Genomic DNA, 14,552 nt, shown 5'->3' on the forward strand with positions numbered 1-14,552 from the left:
GAACTTTTACTGGTAAAAGAAGCTTTTCCAACCTACTTGTCTGCTTCAGAAGTTGCGAAATGAAAGTCTGTGATATGTCTGTACCATATTGTATTAAGCATTTAGATCCGAGATACATAAAAGTAAAGCATCATATACTTAACAAACAGAAGAATTCTTGGGGCGATATTTATTTCGAACTTAGCGTGTTAAGCCCAGAAATACTTGTTTTTCCTTCCGAAACAAAATAGGTGTGGCAGAGTGATGAATCCCCTTGTCTTTGGGCGCGATAAAAAATGACTTTAGCCCATGACAGATTGGGCCTCTTTAGATGAAGATGGAGTATAACAGGGGAAAGCTTTATTGCCAGTCGCGCCTAAACAAAACTGTTTCAAGCGTAACTGTGAACGCTTGGGGCTCAACTGATAAAAACAAAGGTTGTTCCTTACACATTATTTCCTTTTACGCCGAATAGATTTAATGAAAGGTTTAGAGGAGGTTCTGATTACTAAACTTTCTTGACCAGGTTTCTTGACCAGGTGTGCACTGATGAAGTTACTGCAATGCATTTATTCTGAAGACAAAAATATCTTCTTACGTATTTTTATAATACAGCAAAAAATTCCATCCATGCACAGCTTTTAACGTCCTTTACCTTAAAATAAATACATTATAATTATTTATAATGTATTTATTCCCTGCATACACACAAAAAAAGTCTATATGTCTTTCGTTTAATCTGTATAAATGTAAAGAAGAATGGCTGTATGTGTGTTTGTTAGCGATTAACTCAGTCTCTGTTATAGCTAGCGTCACCAAACTTTCTACCATTCTTTTCTAGGTCCTGGATAAGGCCGATGTCCAAACGTTTTCCAAAAAAATCTCATGTGTACACCACATGACTTCCTTGTACGGAATATTAAATTATACGCATTTTTTCTATCATTTCATTTAAACTTATTGGATTGAATTAAATCTACTTCGCCGACAGCGCATAAACCACAATAGAATAAATGCATTCTTTGAAATTCACTCTAGTATTTGTTTACCATAGCGACACTCTGGCGCTAGATTCACTTATCAGTATTAATAATTATATAGCAGTTAACTTATCTAATAATTATATAACGGAAACTAAGTTAACTGTTATATAATCCAATAATTATATAACAGTTAACTTATATATTTCTTTCTATTGTAACTCATAATGCACCACGTTTTTATCATTTAAAGAATAGAATTATCTAATAATCGTTGCCATATGTTCTATTCAAATACTATAATAAAGCTAGAATGATGTATAAAAGAAATTAAGCAACCAAAACAAAAAAGAAACAATTTCTCACAGACGATTGAGTATTTCTCATTCAATTAATTCAGTTCTCACTTCGCAAGAAGGCAAAAATACATAAAAAATCAAAATATCTATATTAAAATTTACGAAGTAAATCTTAAACACTTATTTCCTCGAAAGAATTCCGGAAAGAATTAAGCATGATTTAATTGGCAATAATAAATGAATGCGTTATCTTTGTTGTTACGAAGCTAAGTTTCTCTAGAATGGCAACAAATCCACTAGTCTCCAGTTTCAAATGTAAGCATCAATGGCCGTCATTAAAAACAAGGCTTAGCGGCACTTAGACAACTTTAAAATTGTTGATAATTTTAAAAATATTGCATACAGATTTACGAAAGTCATAAAAACCTTGACCGGAAGATAAAAACAACATAGTACAATAATTTTTAAAGCAAAACATGTATAATTTACAAACATATAAGAGTAAAGAAACTGAGATCACTGAGCCGGGTAACAGAGTGGATATATGTATAAATATATTTATATACGTTTGGTGCGGCCGATTGCAACCAAAGTACGAGGTGCACGTCTACATGTTATAGCAGCCCTATATACAAAATTTCAACGTCCTGATGCTAATCGTGTTTGAGTTATGCGAGATACGTACGTACGTACATACGTTCGTACAGACGTCACGAAAAATTCTCTTCAGAATTAATTTTAAAGCAGTTTTATAATTTTTTTGAAGGAAAAGAGTATTTTATTCTGTCCTTACGTACAGATATCACGCAAAAACATCGTTAAATTGCATTCGATAGCGGTCAAAATGGATATTTTCGTTGAAATATGCTGCCTGAAACTTTTCGCTATAACAATACTTCTTTTTTATTTCGTACAAGGAAGTAAAAAAGTTGCTACAATCAGAAATATTAGTTAAAATCTTTGAAAACGCTAATTTTTGCCCTCATTTTTCCGAATGGCAACAGTCTCACACGCTGGAGATAAAAGTCTGTTTTATTTCGAGAAGTGTTGCCACTGCTAGCTTTCAAATCGTAGGGTTTCTCGTTAAAATTTTTGCAATGAAATAAAAATAGCTTTGCCAACCATTAAATACATTATTCCCGAATCCGAAAATTCGTGAGAAGCCATTTCAACTGTTTCCACTTTCGTACGCCTTTAGTCAGCATATATATTAATTAAAAACTCTGAAAACATTCACATTTATTAATTTTCACACTCATTTTTCCGAGTGGCAACAGTCTCGCGCGTTGGAGATATAAATGCTTTATTTAGAAATGTGTTATTACTGCTCGTTTTCAAATTGTACAGTGTGTTAATCAAAAATCTGTAAGTTTTGTAAAGTCCATATGTATAAAGAAGAATGCCTGTTTGTGTGTTTGTTCACGTTATTGATTTCTGATCAATTATGATCATTTTCTCGCCACACTTAATCGAGTAAAATTAAATATATTGGATGGAACTTGAACTTTTACGACCATTTGTTTAGGAAGACGAAAATCATTAAAAACTGCGTGCTATTGTTGCGATATAATGAGAGAGAATTAGTTTGTTTATCGTAATATTTTGTCTGGATTCCATATCGCATCGGACTGAGAAATGTATGAATATGAATAATATTTTTTGCATCGTTATTAGAGAAGGATTAAAGCGATATCTTTCTCTTTGTTGTTAGATACATTGCATTCAATCTAACTTGTATTGGGTACTTGTGCTAGTATTTATATAATTGCGTGCATGCAAAATAAAAAAACCTGGTAAAGGAAGTGAAAAAATTTTGGTATATTTCTCACTTGTGTTAATTAAGAGTTTCTACTATCTCTTATTGAATTCCGGTTCGTTTATTCACAAACTGTGTATCAATTAATAAATACACATTATTTTTAAATATTCAGCAGTTATTTAAGATTCTATAAAAATGTACAGCATCCTTTTCCAATTCCCTGTATTTTGTTTATGAATTTATTTCACTAGTTAAATAGAGGAATAACAATATAATCAATTTGAACTTAAATAGGTGCATTATCCTCTGGAAACATATGCTGCATATTAAATAAATCTTCAATAGCATTTGATAATTAATCTATGAAATCATACATAATGAGAATTGAGCGTCTGCATTAACAATAGAAACCTTTATTATGGCTGATTAAGTATTTGTTCCTTAATTAATTAGGCCTCTGGTGGTCTACGATAACTTATCATTCTGTTTGTGATCTCATTTCTTTCTTTTATTTTTCGTATATGTAACAGAAATAATTACAACAATGGTATCTAGAAATGGCAATAAGCAATACAGGAAGGCCGATGCTTCAGCATGAAATACTTTATAAAAATTTTGGTTACCACTGAAAAGTATTAATACCTTAAAGATGTTTCTCGCCTTTTTTCCATTGTATCCATAAACCATAAACATTTTACTTATATTTATTTATTCTCTATATGTCTTATATTCATATTACTTATCTTCTTTGTTTTGACTTTTCTTATACTGTGTATTCTAATTATATCATACGCTCATAATGTACACCTAGCACAAAGGAGGGGGAAGACAGCCTCCCTTTATACTGGGCGGATTATCGAAATTTAATTTGTTTTTCGCGCCTCAAAAGCACAAATTAAGCTGTATATTACATTTGTAAATAGCATTGCTTTAAAATAAGTATTTTTGATAAAAATCGGCCTTTTCCTGAAGCTATATAAGAATTACTTTCCATATATCGATTTTACGACTCAAATTATGACTAAATATTAAAATTTGTAAAAGTCGATGAGGTGAATCTTCGGATTATAGTAACTTAGCGATATTTTGGCGAAATTTGGCTTTCTATTTGTTGTCCACTATTGGGTTTCACTAAATCGTAAATAGCTAAAATAACGCTATAATAATCATTCTCAGCAAATTTTCCGAATGATGTTTGGTTTAAAAGCGAAAATATTTATTCTTGAGAGCAGAAATTCCGGACCTTTACAGTAGAGCAACATCTTCAACTTTGAATTAAATACTAAATTTTTATTTTGAAATCTCGAAATTGCTTCATTTCATCTGTTGAAAAGAATCATGTTACCTATCGTATAAATCGCATCATATATTAAATAAAATATCTTTTTAATGGGAAAAAAATTAGCTTTAAAGAGTCGGTGCTTTTTAATAAGAATCAAAGTATTTGCTTTGCAAATCTGGCTGCTTTTGTCTGTGTTCCATTCTTTTGCTTTTATACTCCTGCATTTGTACCACCTTGTACGAAGTAAGGGAAGAATTGTAATCGTGAAAAATTTCTAGTATTATATTTCAGCGAATATATCCATTTCGATTGCAGTGGAAACCATCTGAACGATGCTTTTGCGTGACATCTGTAGGTACCGATAGAATAGAGGACTTTTTCCTTTAAAAGACTTAGAAAATAGATTTAAAATGGATTTTAATTTTTTTTCCATCACGTCTATACGTATGTACGTACTACCTATGTATCTCGCATATGTCAAAAACTAGTAGCTTGAGAACGTTGTAATTTTGCACATGCGATTGCTATAGCATACAATTTTACATTTCCCTTTTCGGTTGCAATCGGCCACATCGGAAGTATATAAACGTATATGTATATATATACATACACACACCCACTCTATTACCCGGCTTGGTGAGCTCATATTTTTACTCTTATATGTTGATAAGGTGTGCATTTTTTGCTTTAAATGTGATTGAATTATGTTGTTCTCACGTTGCGATTCGGCTTTAATGTCTTGAGTTAGTCTGCATGCAATAGTTGCAGAATTATCATGCAATAGTTGCAGAATTATCATCAGTTTAAAAGTTGTTTAAGTGCTACTGCCATTTGTTTACATTTGAAACTTCTAGTAGAATGGCGAATCAAATCAGTTTGTGCACCAACTTTATAAAGTATTTCTCCCACCGTACCTTCGTGGTTTAGTGGTTCTGAATGCTAAGCCGGTAGTTTAGAAGTGCGTGATTCGATTCCCGGAGACAGCGGTTGCTAATTTTTCATCTTTCTTGCATCCGAAAAAAAACCTAATGTCTCTGCAGTGGCGTCCGAACTAAGGGTGTTTGGATGATGGTTCTCCTCACCCAGGATTTGGCGACTGGGTCCCCTAAAACCCCAGTCGCCCTTTAAAAGGGGGAGTATATAAGGCATTTCTACCAGCGTGCCTTCGTGGTGTAGTGGTTCTGCACGCTGGGCCGGTTTGGCATAGGTCCGTGGTCCGATTCCAGGCGAAGGCGGTTGCTAATGTTTCATCTTTCCTGCTTCCGAAAAAACTACAACTTCAGTGTCTTTTTGTCGAGTAGGCCCAAAAGTGAACTTTCAGTTTTGTGCATCAAATAATCTGTCTTCCTGCTCGCTGGCCGAATTGCTTGATTTTTCGCAGAAACTAATTTTAACTGTAATTTTTTAACTGCATTTGATGCTTTATATTTTTCTGTATTTTACAATTCTAATGAATATGTTTTGAGTTTTTATCTATTTTTGCCTTGCCGGGGAGTGAGAACGGAACTAAATGAAGGAGAAATACATATATCTTTAATGAAAATTCATGGAAATGAGTTTAAATATGTAACCAAAAATGTGTATAATTTAATGGGCCCGGACAAAAAGGTAATGCGTTGTCCACATCAATTTTATTTTACTATAGCTTTAATTATGTATTTAATATATGTTCATGGATTTATTACATAAACTGTATAAATATTAACATACTCAAAATTTAAATATGCTGATATACTGTTCAGGCCATATTTTAGGCCTTAAAAATAGAATTGAAATTTTTCTAATTTTTCATTTGTAATTTCTACACGCTAATTTCAAAGTTATTTATTATTTTTTAATGAAATGGACCTTATTAAATATATGAATATCTATCTATCTATCTATCTATCTATCTATATTATATATTTGTGTAAAGAGAAGAAGATACAATAAAGTAAAAACTCCAGAAAATTAGTAATTGCATTTACTCTTCTGTTGTAGACTTTTAGGTTACGATGCCTTTTTTCTAAGCGGTAAACACATCGACCATTACTGAGCAGGCAAAATGTTCATTCCAAATCCTATAAAAATCCAGAATACCTCCGCAAAAATTCAACCTGGATCTGACGTCTGTATTAGAGAGGGGTTCCCAGTAATTCAATTGCATGTAACGTTTCAATTTTAAGTTTATAGGATAAAATATGATTGAAAAATGGTAAGGAAACAAGGAATCGACCAACTTGCTCACTCACGTGTTAAGACAGTTTGATAGAGCTCAAGATCAACTGCAGCTCTTCACATTCGGATATGTCATCCATCTATATTGATTATTTCCACTTCATTTCCTGGAAAACTCGGTCTGTCTGTTAAGATGTGGAAACGCATTCTCTACCTAGTTCTTGTTCAGGAAATATCCTGGATATGTACTGCACTCCGATGGTGTACCGACAGCTTGATGCATCTATATACGCCAAAATGATTCTGTGCTCGCTCAAGTGCATATATTGTTCCCAGTTAATCTATAGGATAATCATCTGATTATGAATTATGAATTAATATGCAGGCTTTTAGTATGAGTGGCAGTATTGGATAAAGCTGTTGTATTTGGGATAGGTGGCGCTTCAACCTAGGTACTAAAACACATGGTTTAATGGTTATTGATAAATTACGTTAACAATGGACTGCTTTTAGACATGTTTCACTAACGTAATAGTTTAACTATTTAAGATTTTTACAGAACATTGAAACAATTATATTGTTAGTAGATACCTGAAAGTCAGCTATCGAGGACATTATACCATTCTTTTGCGTTTTATATAAACATTTAAAGTAGTTTTACTATTTCCAAATTTATTGATTTATTAAGCCAATGACACATACAGAGGCTGTTCGCACATTTTTTAAACGATTTTGGTAAACGGTAATAAAACTTCATTTGCTGCAAAAGAAGTAATTGCAATTGTACTATGTTTTTAAAAGTCAAAATTATCGTCTGTGGCTTGAAAGTTCTGTTTTTATTCAAAATGGCGAATTTAACAAAGCAGTGGTTCGAAGGCTACATTTACGCTCTTTCCGAAGAGAAATATGCATACTCCGTTATCCAAAAACGATATGAGAGTCATGGTTTCGTGATATCTAAAGTGTCAATAGGTAATATCATCAACAAGAAAGTAAAATAAGTCAAATTGGAGCCTCAAGTGAGGCAAAAATTCCAAACAATTATTCAAGGTAAAAACGGACATCTTCGACTATTGTAAAGGTACGTTGTTTAATGTTAAAAGAAAATACCCCTAGTCAAAGGATAGTTTCAAAATCATTAAAATGCTCGGTGTCCACTGTAAACAAAATGATAAACGTTGATTTAAATCTTAAGAAAGCGAAAAAACGCAATGTGCATTGTCTTCTTCCAAAGCATAACGCTCAACGCAGGACGCGCTGCAGAATTCTATATGAGAAACACTTATCCAAATAAAAATGGAAAAAAATTGTCACAATAGCATGCATGGGTGTATGCATGGGTGTATTTAAATGACTGTAACATGGCATGCATGGGTGTATTTAAGTATGGGTGTATTTAAATGGTGTATTTAAATATACATTTATGATTAAAATAGTCTTTATACAAACCGGTAATAAAATATTGCACTCTAAATAAAAATGCTTATAATTAAAACAGAAAACTGAACACAAATTTCGATTTGTAACACACCTCTTAAAGATATAATTTACTACATGCAATCAATACTGATTATGATACATTATATCAGTAGTTGTTCGAATTTAGTATACGTTTTAGAATACTTAACTGCATTGAGCAATGGAAGAAAGAAATTATCATTCTCTATTAATTTCTGTAATTAATTAAAATACTTTTTAACAAACAATTATATTATATGAGTCCATAATTCTACATTCTAAAAAAAACCGATTGTACAAAAAAAGCTATCCGTGCCGCCTCTCAATTCAGTTCCATACCTTCTTAAATCTAAAGACGAATATCTGCTGTCAACTTACAAATATCTGCTGTCAAATTCATGTTTCTGAGTGTGATGTAAATCAAATTGGACATATGTCGCATTACGGCGTCGAAATGCATGGCTGCTGTCAATGACATGAGCCCATATTTCCTAAATAATATTACTAGAAGTGACAGGATTTGCTGCTTTACTTTAACAGCAAAGTGTGCAGTGTCAATTAGTAAATTCTGTGAAAGTAAAATAAACATTTATATCGATCTAAATTGAAAACCAAAATATTAATTGCTGTCTTAAATAATAATGATGAATTTAACTCCCAGTAAAAAAAAAATATTACTCCTGCGTTTTTGTTTAGTTTTATGGAGCGTTAATGTCATAGCACATTCTATGAGACACCAGTTGTATCGAGAACAGTACAGCTGTCTCTCCTTTCCTCGTAGTCACAAGATTTACCATTCAGCACCCCCAACGTAAGAACATCCAACGACACTGAGTCTCGCGCGACTTTATGGTTGTGTCAAGCTCTAGCTAGATGTTGTGTTGGGGCAATGGCTGTTCGATTCTGTGGTTTGAAGTCTTTGGTGCCCCATGCACTTTTACCTGCTTACTTATTACAAGTCTTTTCGCCAAATACAGGGTGTCTATAATTAAAGAACTCTATTTCAAACTGCCTACTAGCGAAATCATTGATCAAAAATTCTAAAATTTTGTGGCAGACTTAATGAAGAGATGAGAATGCCTTTCAGAGAAAAACAGTAGATACATATAGCGTCACCAGAGGGCTGTTTGCTTTGATAATCCGTGGCAAAAATGTAAATCGTTGTAGATGTCATACAGCAGCTATTATAAAACTTACAAACATTCGCGAAGACTTTGTTTTTGTTTTCAATGTACTCGTTGGTCACAATGACGAGATGTTTGCAAGGTCGCGCTAAGAAGGAACCACGGGACTATTGGTTGCTGAATCGCTATGATGTAATGTCTGTGGGAAACTAAAATAAACTCGTTTATACTGTTAAAGGAGGTGTAAGTTATTTCGCGTACTTCATGCAGTTCATTTGGCTGTTAAACACGGATGATGTCAGAGAATGTTAAAGAAACTTGAAACCAAATACAAAAATGCTACATGGAATGATATTGAACTGTACATCTTTTATGAGTCATACCAGACAAATAAGGTATTAAAAAGGGCATAATTATGAAACATATGATTGTTCTGAATTTAGTTCTTGTTGTCAAGTGGATCTTATTAATTTCCAGTCAGATACAGAATATATATTTATTATGATGTACCAAGCTGATCTAACTAATTTTTTTTCTGCATTTAGAATTAAAGTTTTTAATGGTAGTCTTTCATTATTTTTTCAAAATAACATTGGTGTTTTCAAGGAATGAACATCTTTTAAATAATAGCTTCATGATGACATTTCTCCAAACTTTGCCTAAAGAGCATGTGTCATTCTAAAAATTGCCTATCGATTCTATACCTTGCCTAGGTAAAGTATATAATAATTATCATGTTTCATACTTTAGCTGAAAGCGCTAGGGATTTCATAAGATGCATAGGTATTCTATAGAATACCGGCGTTTCATGCATTGCCGGTAACATTTATATCTATATATTACATTAACCGCTCTCTCTCTCTAGTATATATATATATATATATATAATCTATTTATCTATCTATATATATTATATTAATGACTGTGTATCTAGCTACATATATATATATATATATATATTAAATTAATGGCTATATATATAAAATTTACATAAGCCATTAATTTCAAGTTCAACAACCAATTATTTTAAGTGCATCGTACTCGTTTTTTATGGGCTGCTTCTTTTTAATCCAAAGAGGTTTTGTTCCTGATGGAGTACTGTTTTCGTTTTGCGATTTTGTCTCGAATCACTCCAAATGTCCGTTTCACTTTTCAAACTGTTGCCACCCAATATTATCGCCCTGTATTATATTTGAAGAAATTAAATAAAAAAAAAAATCTGAAATGTTTCAGATTTTAAATTACGTCCAAAGGGGCGTTTTTTAACATTTTGTGTGTTACCTTTCTTTATTAAATATCATGTTCTTCGCACTAAACCATAAGATCCAGTGCAACAGCAATATCGCAAAATAGTTTTAAAACGAGCCTATCTTTAGAATTTCCGATACAGAGACTCACGCGCTGGAGATAAAAATGTTTTTTCTGCACAACGTTGCCATTGCTCGCTTTGAAATCCTTGAGTTTGTTAATCAAAAATTCGTCAAAGTTTTAAAAAATAGGAAATCGATCATAAAACAAATTTCAAATTTCAAATTTGGTCTTCCACATGCTCATATTCGTTGGAGGATTACGTTATTCAAAATTCGATGACTCTATGTACTGTTGTTTTATCACAATACGAGAAATATACATACATTTACGCAGATTTTCATTATTTAATTTCTTCAAATATAATGCAGAACTCTAACATTTTATGGCAACAGCTTGAAAAGTGAACCGACATTTATCCGTCCGACGCAAAATGCCAAAACGAAAGTAATAGTCCTTCGGGACTCAAGTCCCTTTGGACTAATGAGGAACCCTCATAAATGTATGGATGTTTCTCGCATTGTGATTAAACAACGGTACCTAGAGCCTTCAAATTTTGAATGACGTAATCCTACTGCGAACATAGGCATCTGGAAACCCAAATTTGAAACATGAAATTTGGTTTATTATCGATTTCCTATTTTGTAAATCTTTAACGAATTTTTGATTGACAAACGCAAGGATTTCAAAGCGAGTAATGGCAACGTCGTACAGAAAAAAACATTTTTATCTCCAGCGCGTGAGGCTGTGCATTGGAAACCCCAAAAATATGGTCGATTTAAAATTATTTTGCGATAGATCCCTTTAACTGAATTTTATGGTTTAAGTGCGAAGAACATGATATTTAAAAAATAAATCTAAGACACAAAATGTTAAAAACTCCCCTTTGGACGTTACTTTTCTATTCTTTTACTATTTGTAGTAATGATCAGACAGCACTCTGGTTACTGTTCCATTTCTTTACAACCATGAAAACCTAATCGCTGTTGCAGATAAGCATATTCAACTAGCAACATAAGCAATTCAAATCTTCGACAACCGAGTGCGAAGCTAATTTGTGTTGGCTTTAGAAAGCTATGGATAAGTACAACGGTTTTAGAATCTAGGCATTTAGCATCTCAATAGCGGAAGCGATTATGAGAATGGCTGATTTATCTGAATAGTTTAAACTGTCAGCTTTATAGCTCCGTGTCACAAATTGTCCGGATCGGTATTGAGAATTCAATTATGTATCTCGACTTACATAAATGTGTCAGTCCTGTACAATAAATCAGGAATCTCCAGAATTAGAGAGAGGGTAGAATGCTTAGCAAGTCACTTTCGAACGATTCAGTTCTACAATAATGCTTATGGAACCAAAATAGTCAAACATGATATTTGAACTGAAGTATTTCGTATTTATGCTGTCATAAAAAGATTATTCTTAGATGATACTTAAGTCCGATTTGCGTAATGTTTTATCTTTAAACATGTTTTATCTTTTTATGGAAACATCTGCCATTCTTTCCAGTAATCTCTCAGTCATTTAGATTTTGCAAAGCAATGCTGAAAACCTTAACGTCAAAGATATTACATTCAAGGTACTTTTAGCAGCAAATGAAAAGGTTATCCCTGATTAATCAAAAATGTCTCAAATTTTCAGCACTCCATTTAGTACTGTGCTAATACAAAGTACTTCATCTTTAATTGTATTTGAAGTTCGCTTACAAAGGAGCAGTTTATTGACGAATTTGTAATTTAAATATTTATCACTTGAGATTGTACTGGCTCTGTTTTGTCTATTCTGGTTTAGTATGCACAAATCCTTTCTTAACGAAGATTAAGTCAAACAATAAAAGAGAAGAAAATCATTTCAGGCATATAAAAGGAATTTTTAAATTGTAGAACTGGTAATAATCCAGCGACAATGCGCTTCGTTCTTCCTGCTAAGTTCCGCAAGTACAGGTGTTTACATTGATTTGATGTAAAGTCATACAGCAGTAGTACTGTTAAATTGCAGGAGGTGGACAAAAATAACGAAACACCTCGTAAAACGCACGTTTGAATTGAAATGTTTATTCTCGCAAAAGCTGTTGTTGACACTGATGTGTTTGCGCACTAACGCTACCTACACAATAACCTCAATACATTGCAAGTGTCATTCATTATCGAGACAGTGTTCTGTGCAGTTGTCACTACATCATGTCGGCATTAAATGAATTTGAACGTGGGCAAATTGTTTTGGATCGTACGGTGAGTGCTTCCGTAACCAAGGTAACTAAAGTGTTTAGTATTTCAACAAGCAGTGTATCTAAGATTTTTAATTCATACAGGAAACCTCGTATCCCCTAAATCACAGCGTGGACGAAAATGCATATTTAGTAATCATAACAGACGATCATTGAAGAGGACTGTGGTGAAAAATAAGGGGGATACAGCCACAAAAGTGACTGCTGAACTGAACATCGCACTCGCAAACCAAAGCAATACCAAGCACCAAAACAGTACCAAGGGAACAAAACAAGCGGGGGGTGTTTCGGAGCAAGCTTGCAATTCAAGAGCCACTCATTGGTGACCAAACGCCTGTAAGAGGAGAAAGTGGTACCAAATCGTAAAACCTGGACTGTAAAGTAATACGGGACTGTCATTTGGTCGGATGAGTCTTGCTTCAAACTGTTTCCGTCTTATGGGCGAGTTTACGTCTGACGAACGCCATCTCAAGCGTATGTTAGAGACTGTTTGCTGCAAAGAGTGAAACATGGCGGGGTTAGGTCCTGGTTTGGGCAAACATATCGTGGCATTCCATAGAACCCATGATTATTGCGCAAAGTCACATTAATACCAAGGATTATGTGACCATTTTCGCTGATCACGTCTGTCTCATGGTACAAATTTTGTTCGCCATGATAATGTCGTATTTCAACAAGACAAGAGCTCCTGTTCACTTATCTCACATCGTCCAGGACAGATATTCTGCGCATGTGAGTGAACTTTCACATCTAACATGGCCACCACACTCATTAGATATCAATATTATTGACCCTTAGTGGGCTATTTTAGAAAAACAATGAGTGAGCGGTTCCACCGCCATCATCGTTAACTAAACTTGCCGACGTTTTACAGGAAGAATGGAGCAAGATTACTTTGCAAAGCATTCAAGACCTCTATTTATCCACTTCGAGAAGACTGCGAACTATTTTGAATGTCAACGGTTTTCTACGCATTATTATTCGCAGCAATATGTGTTGGTTTCGGCGTTTCCGAAATTTTTTCCAACACCTGTATCCATTTAGTAGTTTATAGTTATGAAATAAATTAGTCAAGGTAGTTTTACCATGCGCTCGTACTTTCAGGACGTCGCAATTCCTTAAAATTTAATCGATAACGCTTTTATTTCACAAAAAATAATAATGCATAAATAAATAAATAAATAAAAATCATGCGAAAAATACACTTTCACTAAGCTATATTGCCCCCTGAAAAGCACAGACTATCATCAAATCCTGCGTTAGTATTTTTGTTTTAACTTAATGTGGGTAATATGTTTTCAGTTCTTATTCAGTTAGGGATAATAAATAAAATATGTTGCGTCTCAAAGTACTAGTTTATGTTTTCTATATATTATTCCAATAATTATCCAGTAATTTGTGACATAATATTTTACAGAGAATAATGAAAACCCAAATTTGAAATATGAAATTTCAAAATTGGGGTAGTATAAATAATAGGTGTAGTAAAACTATTAAAGAATCTTCACATAACGGGATAAATCCATGCTTATTTTTTTCATGTTAACTTTGTAACTGTGATGACTTTTTAACGCTTCACTAACTATGCTAACTTTAATTTTAGTTTGGGTTAATAGTTTTTATCCAGAATGAAATTAAATTTTATTTTCAAGAAATTCAAGAATACTTCTTAAATATTAAATTTAGAAAAATCTAACATTAGGCCTTTCGATTAAAAATGTGTTTCGTTATAATATTCTTCACGATAATTCTTCACGATGATTGTAAATTAGAAGGCGTGTAGTATAACGGCAGGATTCTCTAAGAGGAAGATAATATTTTACCTTCATTCAGAAGGAGATCCAATACAGCGCCATCCTGTGTTTGGCGCGTCATAACCATCTTTGGGTTTGCGCCAAAAACCTCACTCACTCACTCACCCAATACACCGCCTAATTTTTCTCCTTTACAGAAGCAGAAAAGGAAGCAGTTTTTTAAT

The sequence above is a fragment of the Stegodyphus dumicola genome, chromosome 7 (assembly GCF_044657685.1).
Source record: "Stegodyphus dumicola isolate Sdum_Otavi_A_Nest chromosome 7, ASM4465768v1".
NCBI lineage: Eukaryota > Metazoa > Arthropoda > Arachnida > Araneae > Eresidae > Stegodyphus > Stegodyphus dumicola.